General features: G+C 39.4%; 1 protein-coding gene across 5 annotated transcripts in view; it reads right to left on the bottom strand.

The window, feature by feature from the left end:
* Positions 1-14,758, bottom strand: part of P2RY8 (P2Y receptor family member 8) — a 33,460-nt gene that overhangs the window by 3,011 nt on the left and 15,691 nt on the right. Inside the window, exon 1 of one of the 5 annotated variants that reach the window (XM_074858922.1) lies at positions 11,957-13,750. The exons of the other annotated variants lie outside the window; for them this stretch is intronic. The gene's annotated coding sequence lies outside the window, so the exon portion shown is untranslated. Of the gene's footprint in view, positions 1-11,956; positions 13,751-14,758 lie in introns of those variants that run through there. 5 annotated transcript variants of the gene reach the window in all.

Genomic DNA, 14,758 nt, shown 5'->3' with positions numbered 1-14,758 from the left:
AGCAGTGTAACAGATCAGTCTCTCAGAGAGGTCAGCCCTCAGTGCTGGCTAATGCTAGTTGGAAATAACCATTCTGACAAAAACTGTCATTTCTGACAGAGGCTCTTACTGAATAACTTGCTAGACCTTTCACAAAATAAGTGTTGATGATTCCTGAAACCTGGCAAAGGTGAAGTCTCTACTGAAGGCTGTAGTTCAGTAGAGAGAGATACTCAACTCTAAAGATAAACTGAGTGCAGATCCAGAAAAAGCACAGCTACAGCAGCAAGAAGATCAGAGGGGGCTTATTTCTGTTGTTTCTTGATCTGATCAATTTGACATAGTACTTCAAATCTCAGCTAAAAATATTCAGAAGTAGTGTGAGTCAGTGTCAAACAAGTGATGTTAACTAATGTTGCCAGTCTTTCAGGAGCTTCTAGCTGAGCTGTTGGAAGCCCAGAAAAAGGCACAAGAAAATAGGAATTGCAAAGAAGTCAGAGATGCGTTCCTAATATATCATGCACATGACACAGAGCAAACATGTTCCAAGTAATAAGCACATCACATGATCACAACTGCAAAAAAACTTTGAGCCGAATCCATTGCAGATGAAATTCTGTTCTTGTCAAGGGAGCTATATCAAGAATGAAACTAACTCTTCAGTTTTCACGGGAACTTGAAAAGGCACTCACTGACAAAAAGCTCTTGGAAAAAAACCCTAATGCTGTCTATTTTAACTCTTCTATCTATGACTTACCATACTAAATACCTATTCATGAACTCTGTTGCCTCAGAAATCCTTTTCAAGTGGCACTACTTTGTACCTAACAACGCTAAATTTCCTAAAACAAACAGAAAATTTTTATCTGTATCAAAGTATCTACAGAGCTCTAATAATAAGCCTTTGCAAGTGAAAGATATTTGCTCTCACAGGCTAAGGGATCTCATCCCTAGATACTGTTCCTATAGAAATTGTATGTTCTTGGAAAGTACGAGCATGGGTGAAAATTTCCATTAAATCTGTCACAGTGGTTATAAAGCTATTGAATACCACTTACATTTGGTTTTGTGTTAGGACTAATTACAGTATTTTCTTCTAAATCTAAACTTTCTTTCTTATGACAGTATTTTCTTCTAAACTTGCTTCTTCTGAGAGCACACCTTGATAAGGAGATAAAAAAATGCATGCATAGATTCTGCACAAACAGCGTCAGAATTCATGTCCTGGCTAAAGGCAAATTTTATGCACTTGTGGAACACTACCATCAGTGAAACAAAATTGCTTCCCCAATTTATGCACCTCTTGAATTGGGGTTGAAAGGCACCAGACTTTGTGGTTAGATGCCTACAAGAGCTTTCTGAAAAGGGTAGGTCCCCTTGGCATGGTTTTCAGTAAGGAAGATGTCCATCACAAGGAGCAAAAGAACGAAGTGATGTTTCCCTAGTGTCTTCTGCAGAGGAGGAGGGGGCATGCAAAGCACACAAGACTATTGTTGCAAGTCATTCTCGAAGGCAAATAGCCTCTTGGGGAAATGTGGAGTACAGAAAATCCTCCTTCCAACTTTGTCTTTCCTTTTGTCAAATCCTTCTGGGGCTCTAATCCTTTTATAAGTTGCTTCCTTTCAATTACAGGTTTCCAACACAATTCAAATCATTGGAGCTTGCATCGATTCTCTGCAAGAGAAACTTTGCTGCAGGATAAGTTTAAAACATCAACTCTTAACTAAGGTTTCATATGCATAATCTGTCAAAATATAGTTCTGTTACATAAATATCCCTGTTAGAAAGACATGGGTTTGCTTTTATTTGGGGAGAGCTATATTTAAACTACAACAGACAAATGGACATACAAGTAGACTAAAACAAAAACTCAGTAGGGATTCTTTAAGTGAGAAGATCCCGTCTTATTGCCATTTACATCAGTCCTCAAGCTTCTGACATAGAAAAAGAAATGTTAAGCTTTTCTGCGTGCCTCATTTCTGAAACATTTAGTGGATGGATGTTATTCTAGTCTTATATTAGGTACTAAGAGCACCTAAGGCCTCTGGAGTAACCCTCACTAAATCCAGGTAGAATTTTTTTGCTTCTCTTCATACTCCCTGGTTCATGGCACTCTGAATAGAAAGCTCACTTGGAAATTCAGTAACATCAGGTTTTCATCTGAGCTGTAACTGTCAGCAAAGGTGACAGCTGCTCAGTGCCTTTTTGACAGGAATGGTGATTCCTTTCCCTTCAACTGACAAAGGTTGACAAATAAAACATTAAAGGGTATACTGAAAATCAAACAGTAAAAACTCAGAAAAGAACGGTGTTATTTCTTTGCTGTGGAACAGTAACAGTAGACATGTGTCTACTTTTCTTTTTAGGGGACTACTAAATAAAACTGATGTGTTTCCTCTCTTACATCTATTCTCTTCCTGTTGTCAATGTCAAGTGCACCTGTGAAAAAGACTGAAAAGCCTGTAAGAAAAATGAAAACCGTAATTTCCATTTTATAAAAAGTTTTGCGATTTGTTGTGTGTTTTGAGATGGAAAAATAAATCTCAAAACATATCATGCAGCAGAAAGCCTTCCAAAACCTCTTTTGTTTCATAATTTTTGGTTCACTACCCATCAAAGCACTATTGTGTACAATAAAAAGGTCTTATTTCATAAATTCTTTAACATTGTTAGACTTTTGGAAAGACACCCTTCCAGCTGAAGAATGTTTCAGATTACAGGAAAAAAACCCTGAACTGCAATTTCAAGACAATTGCAAACAGATTCAGAATGAAGCAAAATGAAAGCACAGATTTTATTGTAAGCACTTAGAGAAATCATATTAACATTTTTTAATCAATGAAAATGTGGCTGAAGAATGTATTTTGTTTTTTCTCAAAAGACTGCATTTTTTGAAATTTTTTAAAATTTTTTTTTTACTTGCTCAGTTTAAAAATTTTACAAAGCAGTAACAAGAGCTAAAGTGATAGGATAGTTTATGTCTACCTAAATATAGCTAAAACTGGTGAAAACTTAGGGATCCTCAGTGTGCAGTGTTCCTGCTCAGGATTCAACCCCTCCTGGACTGTCTGAATTGCTAGTGAGAAGACAGAATATTAGAGAAACACAGGAAACAGATACTTAATTTCTATTGTAGACAGAGTATGAGGAGAAGAAGGAGCCAAGAGCCAGCCATCTTGAGTTGTGGCAAACACTTTGATATTTAAATAGAGTAAAGGGTTTTAATATGAGGAACAAAAAGAAAAAGTGTCCTTTTGTAACACATCTCAGTTATTGCTCCTAAAGCGTCATTGATGCAATTCAGAGAAACACTTCTGCAAATGTTCAAGTTCACCAAACTGGGAAATGTAAATGAGTGCATCTCTGACTGCGTGTTCCTTAAACTGAACAGGGACTTTACCAAAAGAGGCTGCAGGTTTTGTCTAGATGGTTCTTTCTCACCCTTGCAATAAACTTTCATGCAAATTTTAGCTTGTACGGTTACATCTCTACATCTCTAAAAGCCAAGGGTTTCGTTCACTCAGTCAAGATCTGAACGTAAGTCTTCTAAGAAACTTCTTTGTATTGGGCCTTCCCTGTTCTTTTTGTGAGATTTCTTTTTCGTTTGTTTCTGTTGTTCTGTTCTGAGTATCATTATTGCAAATATCAGAAACTTGCTGAGCCTGTAGTTATGTTATCACAAAGGCATTATTTCACACTAGGCTTTAGCTTATCATCTTTTAAGAATAAATAGATTTGGGAAATGAGAATTCTACCTGCTGTGCACCTGTGTATACAAGTATTTCTGAGCAAACAAAACAAATGTGAAAACATCTAACTACTTGCAATATTCCTGACCGTCTACGTCATTTAGCTTTAGAAAAATAAAACTGTTATTTATTTCTTATTTTTCACCAAAGACTATTCACATAAAGAATACCATATGTATGCCTTCACTGCAAAATATGACATATTTTTTACAATGAAAGAGTTACATTATAATCACTGTATTAATCAAAAACTTTTGCGGAGACAAATGTCAGTCTTTATCTTAGTACACCCAGTCAAAGTAAACCCTATGGTGGTTATAGCTCTGACCTCAAAGAGTTAGAGCAAGGTAAACCAAGAGTGTCTTCTCTCCACAAGGATTTCACATTAAGAGGTAAAAAAACCCTCTATTTTTTCAGTGAGAAAATGAGAAGCATTACTATCTTTAGTGTAGTGGAGGGGTACATGCCTGTTGAGCTTGTTAGCTATATCAATCTAGATGAAAAGAGCTTTATTCAAAGGTGAAGTAAAATAATCCTATCATTTCTGCCTGTTAGGGAGTGCTTCTCTTCTCTAGCCTGAGAGAGTGCAAGTGGGCAGTTTCCAAGATTCAGCTGAAGAAGTCTTACTAAGTGTAAAATCTAAATATACAGGTGAGAGGCAAAGAAATATCACAAGGAAATACTGTACTAATTCTTCAGAACTAGCTAAGTAAAATTAACAGTACATAGCTACCTTTCCTGTGTCTGTCCTGGACTATCCAGTTTTGCTGATAGTTGAATTTTAGTTCAGTTGAACCTTCACCTTTGCTAACCATAAATTATCAAAGTCAGGATTCTGTGCTGGTGTTATCAACCTTCACTCTAATTTAGATAAGGTTTGCATAAACACAGTCACTATCATCTGTGTCAGTAAACCTGTTCAGAGTGAAACCAGTCACTGTGATCTTTAAAAAGTTCATTTCTGCAGTAGTCAGGTTTATGAAAACAGTAAGGCTGTGGGCCAGCATTGACAAAAACCTCTCAGAATCTGAAGTGTGATTCTATGACTTTAAGTGCTAGTTACATTACAGAACGAAGATCTTGCAGTTTTCTTTATTGGTGTGCAAGATAGTCAGCTTTTAAAAATTCTGTGAGCAAAACCTTAGGTCAACTTGTGTAACTCCACTGATAGATTTTCTAGACTGGTTTAAATTTCAGTCAGAGTAAGCATCCTAAACTGATTTAAAGAGGTTCCAGTTTATGGGCTAATAGCTAGAATATTATATATATATGTTGGTCTTTCCTACAAACACAGACTTGGTAAGCTTAATTTTTTCAAGCCTGATATTTTTAAAAGGATTAGCAAAGCTAAGGCAACCCCTTTTAAGAATTCAGCATAACAGCTCTGGAATTCATTCTCCAGGACTTATATTCCTTTGCAGTCACTACCCATGTGCATGCTCTTATTTCCCAACAGCATAAGGTAACTTGCCTCTTGGTGAAATAATTCTATCATGCACATATCACGGAAGAAGAGCATGCATGTAAGCAGTTACTGAAATATTGCTGATGCCTGGCGGGGAACCTTGACTTCATTAGAGAACAGTTTTTGTCGGATGATGCATAGCCATGGACAACCAGATTGAAAAGCTCCTTTTAACCACTCTGGCAGACATCCTAGGTAATGTGGAGTTATCCTGTGCCAGGGGGCCCTCCTGCAGGTAGCTTGCCCTTGAGTTATGGCAAGATGGTGAAGATTTATATTTTTATAGAACTTTGTCCACAGAAAGTGCCCAATCGTGCCTAAATTTAAATAACATATGAACTGATTTCCTTTATAACTTTAAATCTTTCAGATGTTGCCTATGTCCAGGATTAACAGACAATGGCTTCCGGTCTGCAATTACTTCCTACTACAAGTAATTGCCTCACATAGCTGTTGTGAAATTTGAGGAAAAAGTGTAGTTGATCATTTCCCTTCTGACCTCAAATGCCAGGAAAAGAAGTAACGGTTTGTTGGCACAGGGTGTGTGTGGTAGACAATATGACAGATTCCCAACAGAGAATAAAGCTTGATGGTCTTATATTGAGTCTGTATGGTCTGATTGGCATTTTACAGAAAACATACGTTTATGTGTGTGTGTATATATTCTATTTGAAATCTGTACTTCCTATCTTTTCATCTCTCTTTTCTGTGAAAATTTTTTTGAATGTTTCCTCTCCTGTTCAGTCCACAAAGGAATTGAGGTAGATCTGCATGTGTGTTTTTGAAGATTATCTTTCAAGATTAAAAAAGAAAAAAAGAAAAAGAAAAAAGTTCACACATTGCTTTTTCTTGCACTTGCACTAAGGATATGACAGTCTGTAGCTGTTGGTCGATTTAACGTATGATGCAGTCCATAAACAGGACAGTGAACCAAGTTTTGCAGGTGGAGCTGAAAGGATAATTTGGCATGGTATTTGGGAAATGTTTTGAGAAAAGAATGTAGGGTAATTCTAACATTCAGGTAATGTACTGGGGCCAGAAATTGGAAACAGTCTTGTTAGGGGTGAATCAAAGAACTTGGCTGAGCACGTAGGCTGTCTTCAGATAGGCTTTCTTCCACTACTTCCATTAGTTGGTTTCAGCATGTACGAAACCTCTTACTACCTCCTAGATAAATAGACGTGTCTCCAAAAGCCCATGCTGGATTCATAACAACTGGTGACTTGTAAATACAAGCTAAATTATTTTTCCTCTTGTTAAATAAGATCTATATGAGTATGCAACTCGTTTTCCAGAACAGTAGCATAATGTAAGCAGGATTTGGGTATAGCTGGCACCTTTCTTGCCTGGTCTTTGCTACAGCTGTGGATTTAACATCCATAGAAATCCAAGTGTCTATTTTAGGGTGAGTTGGAAAGTGTGGATGCCACTGACTGTACTGGGCAGATCTCCAGCAACTGTAACAGGCTCATATGTAGTCACTTCCATTGTAAATGCAGGTGTTTGAAGCTGAATCCAGCACATTTTAAACATCCCGTTGATTCAGATCCTGGTTTCCTGGAGGCACACAATTGCCTGGATTCTGTCAAAATCTGAATTAGTCCACTAAAACATAATTGTCCCTTTTCACACTTGGACCACTCAGCCACCACTTTAAAATGACCAGGCTAGCTTCCATGTGAAAATGAATTGGCACAGAAGAGGACCAAATGCATGATTTTACCTGTATCCACCTTCTTCCACCTGTGTGTCAAAACCTACAGTCAGTTTTATGTGATCATAAAACAGTTTGTGTAGCAAAGATGCCACAGCTGGAACTCAGAATAAAAATTATTTTGTCTCCTGTTGATCCTGCTGGTATACTTGCTCAGCACATATAATTTAGCTTTTATTGACAGCTCACCTACAGGAGTGACTGCTCTGCTCTCTCCCCAGATGCCTACTGCAGTGTACTGGTGGTGAACTCCTGGCAGACTGGGCATTTTCCTGGCTCACACATCAGTTAGAAGTGATTCTCACATTAGCACTCGAGAAAACAGTCTTGGCTGAAAAAATACATGAGACCAGGGGCTCTGCAGGAGCTAAATTGACATGAACTTGGCAGCTTTCTTGCATGTCTGATTCTCTGCTCCTGAAAGGGCAAGAAGAGCTAGATGTACAGGAAGAATGAGCCTTGCTTCCTGTCAAATTGTGCCTCTTACTGGAAGGCTTTGATACAAAAAATGGGCTCTTTCGTATGGCTGGAACTGATATTGTGTCCACTCATTTCCCTGGGCCTCCTGTCAATACCAGTTGAAAATAAGTCCCAACATGTACTTTAGCAAGAGAGGTGTGCCCAGGCTGGTGAAGGGCCAATAGGCAGCATTGTGTGCAATCCAAGGCAGTGGGAAATGTGTGAGCTCTGTGGTTGCCTCCTCATTCCCTAGCACTTTGGACAATACTTCCCAGCCCTGCCTGAAGGGAGGAGTGGTTGGGGCTCACCTCAGGTGGTCTCCATGAGAAATCTTGCACTGTCAGGACTCTTTCCTTTGCACAGTTTCTCTTACTGCTTATTGTCACAGCTCAGAGTGCAAACCCTGAATCATATCTCTACTATTGAGCTATATATAACTGTATTTTTCCTGAGTGATGTTCAGTTGCCTGTGTATATGGTCTTAAAACTGTTTATGATTCTCTGCTAGAGAAAGTTTCTTCATTTTTTCAATGTTGTCATCAGCAGTCAACAGTATTCAAGCTACAATCATGGGGAACCCTGGCTAATTTTGCCTTATAATTATGGTCATATCATGATCAGGGCATGTGTCACTAGGACAGCCATGTATTGCCTGCATATATGTTGAGAGGAACAACTTAGGGTACATGCAGTGTCTCGATGGAGCCCAGATAGCATGACCAGGCTTCATTTATCTTGGGACCAGTTCCGTAGGTCTGGTATTCATGCAAGTCCCAGTGAAGTCTGAGGCAGCTACATGTGCTATGTGCACAGCACTTCAGAGCTTTTTGCTTGGTAGGTAGAAGCCAGCTCACCCCGTCTGAGCTCATGCAAACTCACTTTGTTCACATGCTGAAAGAACTGAAAGTTGGCTTCTCTGCAAAAGCTCATGTTGAGCATCGATAACTGCAGCTGCGCTGCTTGTGGCTGGCACAGGGCACAATATAAATTCACACATGCCTGGACAGTGCTGAGCAGATGTACCCAAAGGCACGACGCACAGGTAACGGGAACCCCAGAAATAGCTAACTACAGGAGCAGATGTACTGTATCACCTAGTTTTTAAAGCAGTGTTGTATATGCATACAAAGGAAAAGAAAGAGCCAACATAAGTATTATTTTTTCCCTGACTTAACACTTTTTTCCTGGCTTCTCTTCAGTTTGGCAATTTGATACCAGTTAGAGGTATGACTGGTAACATACAAGAAGTGGAGATTATAAAATGGGAACAAAAGAAAAAGATTTCTAACAAAAGCTGCACCTCTTGTTCAGTTTCTTTGTGACTACTTGAGCTATCGCACTAATACAAAGAGATACAACAGCAATAGCACCCTGAAACCACTTCTGCTATTGTTTCATTCTTCTGAAAGTCCTCAAGTGCAGGTGAGACAGCAGGTCAAAATTCAGCACTTCAGCTGAACCAAACTGCAAGTGCCCTCATTTTCAGGCTTTGGTTTTCCTCTCAAGTCCTCACAGCACTTCGGTAACTTAGATACATAAATAAGACAAAAATAGGATTCTGTCCTTGTCTAATATACTGTTTCTGCACTGAGAAGTACATAAGTGCCCTAATTATAGTCAAGATATACGCTGATATAATATTATATGAATGCTACCTACGAAATAATCACAGACAGAAGTCAAACATGTTCTGCAGCTGGTTTTGTTGGGGGAGCTAGTCTCTGCTCTTATCAACAAACAATACATTGCAACAGCTTGTTATTGGCTTTAGTTGAGTTCCTCTTTACTGCTAGCAAAATGCCCTGAGATATCTGTATCATCGCTGCTCTGCAGATCATTACTGGAATCTTGCCATCTTGAGATAAAACAATGAAAGTGAAGATGCTGGGCTTTGAAGGGTGCTATTTATTGACCTATGCACTAAAAATTAATGTCTTAACTATAAATGTTATGACCTCGGCATTTAGCTCCAACTTAATAGAGATAAATCTGGGTATTCAATTTGTAATTCAATTTCAGTCTGTATCTCACAGTCTCTTCTACCACATATATCTGTGGTCTGCTCTTTTTAAGCGTATGGGCAAGCAAACACATTCTTGCAATGTAGGCGAAGGTATGAATCCATATCTCATCAGCCACTCTACATATTTGATCTCACTCATACATACAAAGGAAATTGCTTACCCGTTTGGGATAAAGTTTTGCAAAACAGCTCCAGGTTACCATGTGAGAAAGTGTATTCATTACTATACCATAAGACATACTATACTACAGCCAATATACTACCACCTTACGCCCTACATTGTCTGTGTCATGAGTTTTCTGCTTGCCCACATGCTTAAGGTAAATAAATACAGCCATGATATTTCATATGGTGACCACATGCAAGCAGCACAGGCTGGTATGAGGTGAGAACAGCCTTAGCGTGATGCTGATGCAGGCAGCGCCTTATGACAAGGTGCACCAGCAAAGTAAAGGAGAGGTGGGAAGCCATCATAAGGACATGTAAAGCATTATTATTTGTCCAACTTATAAAATGAATATTATGTATGAGATATTGTTATAATACACTGATATAATAGTATATATTAGATATTATATATTAAATATGATTTATATGATATATGTATGCTATAAATATTTTTTCACTGGTACCACAAACTGAAATACCTAAAAACCCCATAATCAACACCCCAAGTACTAGAATTTCTCTCTTTTTTATTGGATGATGTTTTAGCTTGTGTTACTGATTCATCATATATATATGTGTGTGTATATACATATGTGCACAGCATTATATATGTTATGATATTATTATATTGTATGTTCATATATAATAATATATGATATTATTTTCTTGTTTTATAGTATAGCTACAACTGATAACATTCTTCTGTTTTTAAACTTTTTTTCAGGACTACAAGTGAAATTTCTGCTATTTGTATGTTAAATGTTAGTAGAATAAGCCTTTAAATGAAAGGAAAGCAATCCTACAGTACAGGAAAATGTAATGTAAAATGTAAATTTAAAGTCTGAGTTTCACTGGGTCCAAAACACTATAGAGAAAAATGTGGCCTCCAGAGCTCAGCCAGTCTTAAAGAGAATTTCCTTTTAAGGTGACACCTAAAATTCAACCACCTGGAAAAGCATACTAAGTCTGTGAGCTGCAGTGACAAGGACAAACACATAAAACTGCATTTTTAAAAATTTGCTTAGCTTAACACCTAGACTGGAGAATTTAGAACTTTTAAAGTTTTATCAAAAAACAAATCCACATATTTTAAACACAAGGTTCAGGTGATTCCAAATGTAGCTATATACATAAGATTCTGGTGTGACTCAGTCTTCAGTGAGGTGCCACACTCCGTGATAGCTAATTAATTACCCTTAATTAATCATCTCTTGGCTGTGGATCAAACTATTGAGGCTTATCTGAGCTCTAGCTGAGGCTGGGGTCTAACCTCAAGTGAAATACATGGCTTTGTCAGAGCAAGAAGGGGGCCCCTGGGTGGCATGAGCTCTCAAAATGAGTCTACAGGACAGAGAGGAACTTGATTGTGGTAAGAATTCAGGTGTGGGAAAAGAAAACACAATATTCTTACCCTCTGGCACTTGAAAATGACAAAGCAAACACTCTTCCCTTCCCCCGAATAGTTTATAAGGAAAAGGAAATCAAACTCCTCCTGTTCTGCTAAAACCTACTAACACAATAAAACAAATGCAATAATCTGGCAGAAAAGAAATACTCTGAAGAAACTTTCAAGCACACCATAAATGAGCAGTCCCACCATGGACAAGCAGTCCCTGCCTTTCTGAGCAGAATGGACATTTACTGACAGAGGAATGGCAAGCTGGAGAAAAACCTACAGAGAGGAGGTCCTTTGGTGGCACAGATTAAAATATCATCTCCCTTGGGGAGCTGATTATGGACTTTATAGATTTCAGTTTGAAAACTGCCCGTTGGAGGGGAAGACGGTGAAACTTGTGGGATATGTAAAGACAAACTCTAAGGTAGTTTTGAAGACTGGTACAATTATGATCCAATAAGATACTAATAACAATAGAGCAGTAGCAGACAGCTCTTTAGAGGCAAAATCTGGGTTGTTAGGAGCCCTAGAGACCTCTAAGTAACATACTCTGAAATATTACTGTATTTCTGCAGCTTCAGTTAGTAACTTGAAAATAGATGCATTGGAAAATAATATAAATGTACTAAGAATAAAGGAAATGTTTGGTGCAGATAGCAACTATTCAGGAAAATATGGCTTGACATAAACCAAAACAGGGTAAGGCTTCTGTTACTAAAGGTTATAGTTTTTAAACAAAAGACTAGAGAAAGCCAACTGACACAGAAAAGCATATAGTTCAGGATTACACATACTTAGGGGTGGGAATGTTATTAAATCCTCTGTATTCTTAGAAAAAAGGGCAGGAAAAGGTATTAATAAAGTCCAGGAAGGAACCAGACAAACAGTTTCTATGTGTGAAGTGTATGAAGCAGATCACGTAGAACAGTCAGCCAGAAAAAACCCCACATATTTGTGTCTCTACAGATATGTAAAAAGTGTAAAAATGCTGATGCTGACTGACCTGGTTTTCAGCTGGGAATCAGACCTAATTTAGGCATCTGAGAAGTCTGATGAAAGAAAGTAACTGTTGGAAATGGTATGGCCAGGGCACACGCTGGTACAGCCCTCCCAAAATAGGCTGTGTCACTGAAGGACCGGTGCTCTTGTATTACAGGAAGCTTGGTGTCACTTCCAGTAAACAGTTCAGCTGCATCAACAAATGAGACAGAACTTCCATGGGCTGAAGGCTGTAACTGCAGGACTGTATCATCAGTCACATAACAAGGATGGTAAATGTCGCAGCAATGTTCTTGGGATAGAAAACCAGCTGTGAGAGCAAACAGTACGGAAATAACAAAACCCTTCAAGTACCCCTAAACAAAATGGGCAAATGCGCTCTCCTGGTTTTGGCATGATGTGTGTGGTCAGGTACCACAAGTGCTCGTGGAAACCACTTATTCAAGATCCAGAGGGGAGCTCCTTGCAAGACAAGGAGAACCAACTCTTGACTCAGGCCTCTGTCATCCTGAACCTCTGCAGCAGCAGGACCACCAACCTGGGGTCTCCCACTCCACCATCAGGATACCCAAGGGCTTTGGCCTATAGCCCATTGCAAATAAATTTCTACAACTTCAGCTGCTTAATTTAAAAAAATAATATTCTATTGTCTGTGTGTGAGGTTTGACCCTACCTGTGTCTACTGGATATGTCTAAGGAGACAGAGTTTCTCTTTTGCATTTTTTTCTGGATCCTTACAGTGCTCAGCTGGAAGATACACACCAGGCTGTCCCAGCCATTGCTTTGGGCCATTGACACAAGCAGCACTAGATAATGGCAAGGCCCATCAGAGAGGGGAGCCTACTGGTGAGCCTGGTCCTTTGCTACACACATACGGAATTAGGTCTTGGAGAAATACCAAAGGAAATTCTATCATCACTGAAGAATCCCTTTTCTTCTTAAAAACACCCTCTCCTGTCCCCAGAAGAACAGGTGCTCTGACTGAAAGTAGAGAGGGCCCTTAGTTGGTACTCCGAGTCTTGCTTGGTACTAATAAACCACATGCGCTTGGGGCTGTTCTTTGCTGTGGAGGTTGGCTGGCCAGGGACGGCCTCTGCCCATGCTATCAGGCTTCTTCAGCAGGGCAATGGCATGCAGCCTGCTTACTCGCTGCTGAACCTTGCTTGGGAACTGGTGGGGAGAAGTCAGCTAGCACAAACCAAATCTGCACCAGGGATCCTTCTTGTGAGCTAAGGGTACAGAGAAGCATGTTCCAGGGACCAAAAACTTTCCTTGGAGCTGATGAATCTATTAGCATTGATAAAACATGAAAATAAAACTTGTTGTCTCCAAAGAAATGCCATAATATATGGAATATCTGGTGAGAAATAAGACTTGGTAGAAAACGACAAGCTTGAAACCTGGGCTCTCGTGAGGGCTTCCCTATCGAAAGGTTTTGGTTCCCTTTTTCACTCTCTTGTAGTGCTGTAGATCTCAAAGGAGAATTGCTGATGGGAGCTCCTTCATTAGCAGACACCTGATGCTTTGGCAGTGATTGAAATGTGACTGCAGACCCGACAGCAGCCACCTTCTCTTCCGAAGCTCCAAGGATGCCCTCAACTTCCTGGAAGTAGAGACAGAATGGTGTTTTTGAAAACACAACCTGTCCTCCTGCCTGCTGTGAAGAAAGATTAGCACCAACTACTTTCTTGTTTCTCTCTCTGAGAATAGTGGAGGTCATTTAAGTTTTGCTACTACTTAGTTCCCAGCTCTATTTTGGGCCCCATGGCTCATGCTTGCTCACGGGAAATTCAGGGGCTTGGGGCCGTCTCAGGGTTTTCCTACAGACCTGACAAGCCTATGCTTTCCCCAGCCCTGCTGGAATCACCTGGGGCTGGGGCACAGTTTCTGCACATGTGTGTGGTGTCCAGCCTGCCTCTCTGTGCCATATCAGCCTGGCGGTGGAGAGGCCTAGCGGGGCACACGAGATGGAGTCACCGATGCCTGCGATAGTCACTTAGCTTTGCAGCCCGTGGGGGATTTAATGTGGTTTGGCAAGCAAATGATGGAAAGAGGCAGTGTTTTGAAACTCATTCAGGGAACTGAAGGAAACAGGCCCAAGTCCTTTTAATTTTAACATCCTAACAAGTCTTCATAAAAACATAAAGGCAATAAAAATTCCAGGAGAGCAGCTTTAGTATCATTTCTTTTTCTGTGTGTGTTTCTCAGTCTCTTGCTGCATTGTCATAGACATATACAGAGAGGAAGAGAAGGAAAGCAGAGTTTTAAGCTTGAAAATACATGCATTTTCTTGAGCACTGGGGTTTAGTAAAGGTTGTGCATTACATTTTCATAAAAGAGCCTGGAAAGGCAAAAAAGTTCTCAGAACCCCTTCTAACACCGTATGTCCAGCCATGTAGGTGAGCAAAGCCATAGTGCTCTAACATCTCAGATACCAAAGATAAGAATGCAGTGATAAAAGACGTTTCATCACATGATGTGGGGAAAGTTTTGTACAAGTTAGAACTAGCTGCTCAATGCAGGTTCCTCTTTCAATTCTCTGAAACTCTTTAAAAAAATTACACACAAAGAAAAAAACAAATTTCAAAAGCGGTTTCCTCAGTTCAAATGTTCCACCACTCCCACACCATCTCTATAGATGCTACCACTAAGACATACTATAAACTACATAGAAAAGTTGCTTGTGTTTGCACTGCATAGACTGATAGTTTTTAGAGCATTCTGTTACACCATGTTATAAACTACCCCACACAAAAAAATTAGGTTTGTTAACTAGTTTTGCTTACATGTTTCTTTAATGTAAAAG

This window comes from Strix uralensis, chromosome 2 (genome assembly GCF_047716275.1).
Source record: "Strix uralensis isolate ZFMK-TIS-50842 chromosome 2, bStrUra1, whole genome shotgun sequence".
Classification (NCBI taxonomy): domain Eukaryota; kingdom Metazoa; phylum Chordata; class Aves; order Strigiformes; family Strigidae; genus Strix; species Strix uralensis.
The sequence above is the reverse complement of the archived record's forward strand: the minus strand, read 5'-3'. Positions and strand labels throughout refer to the sequence as shown.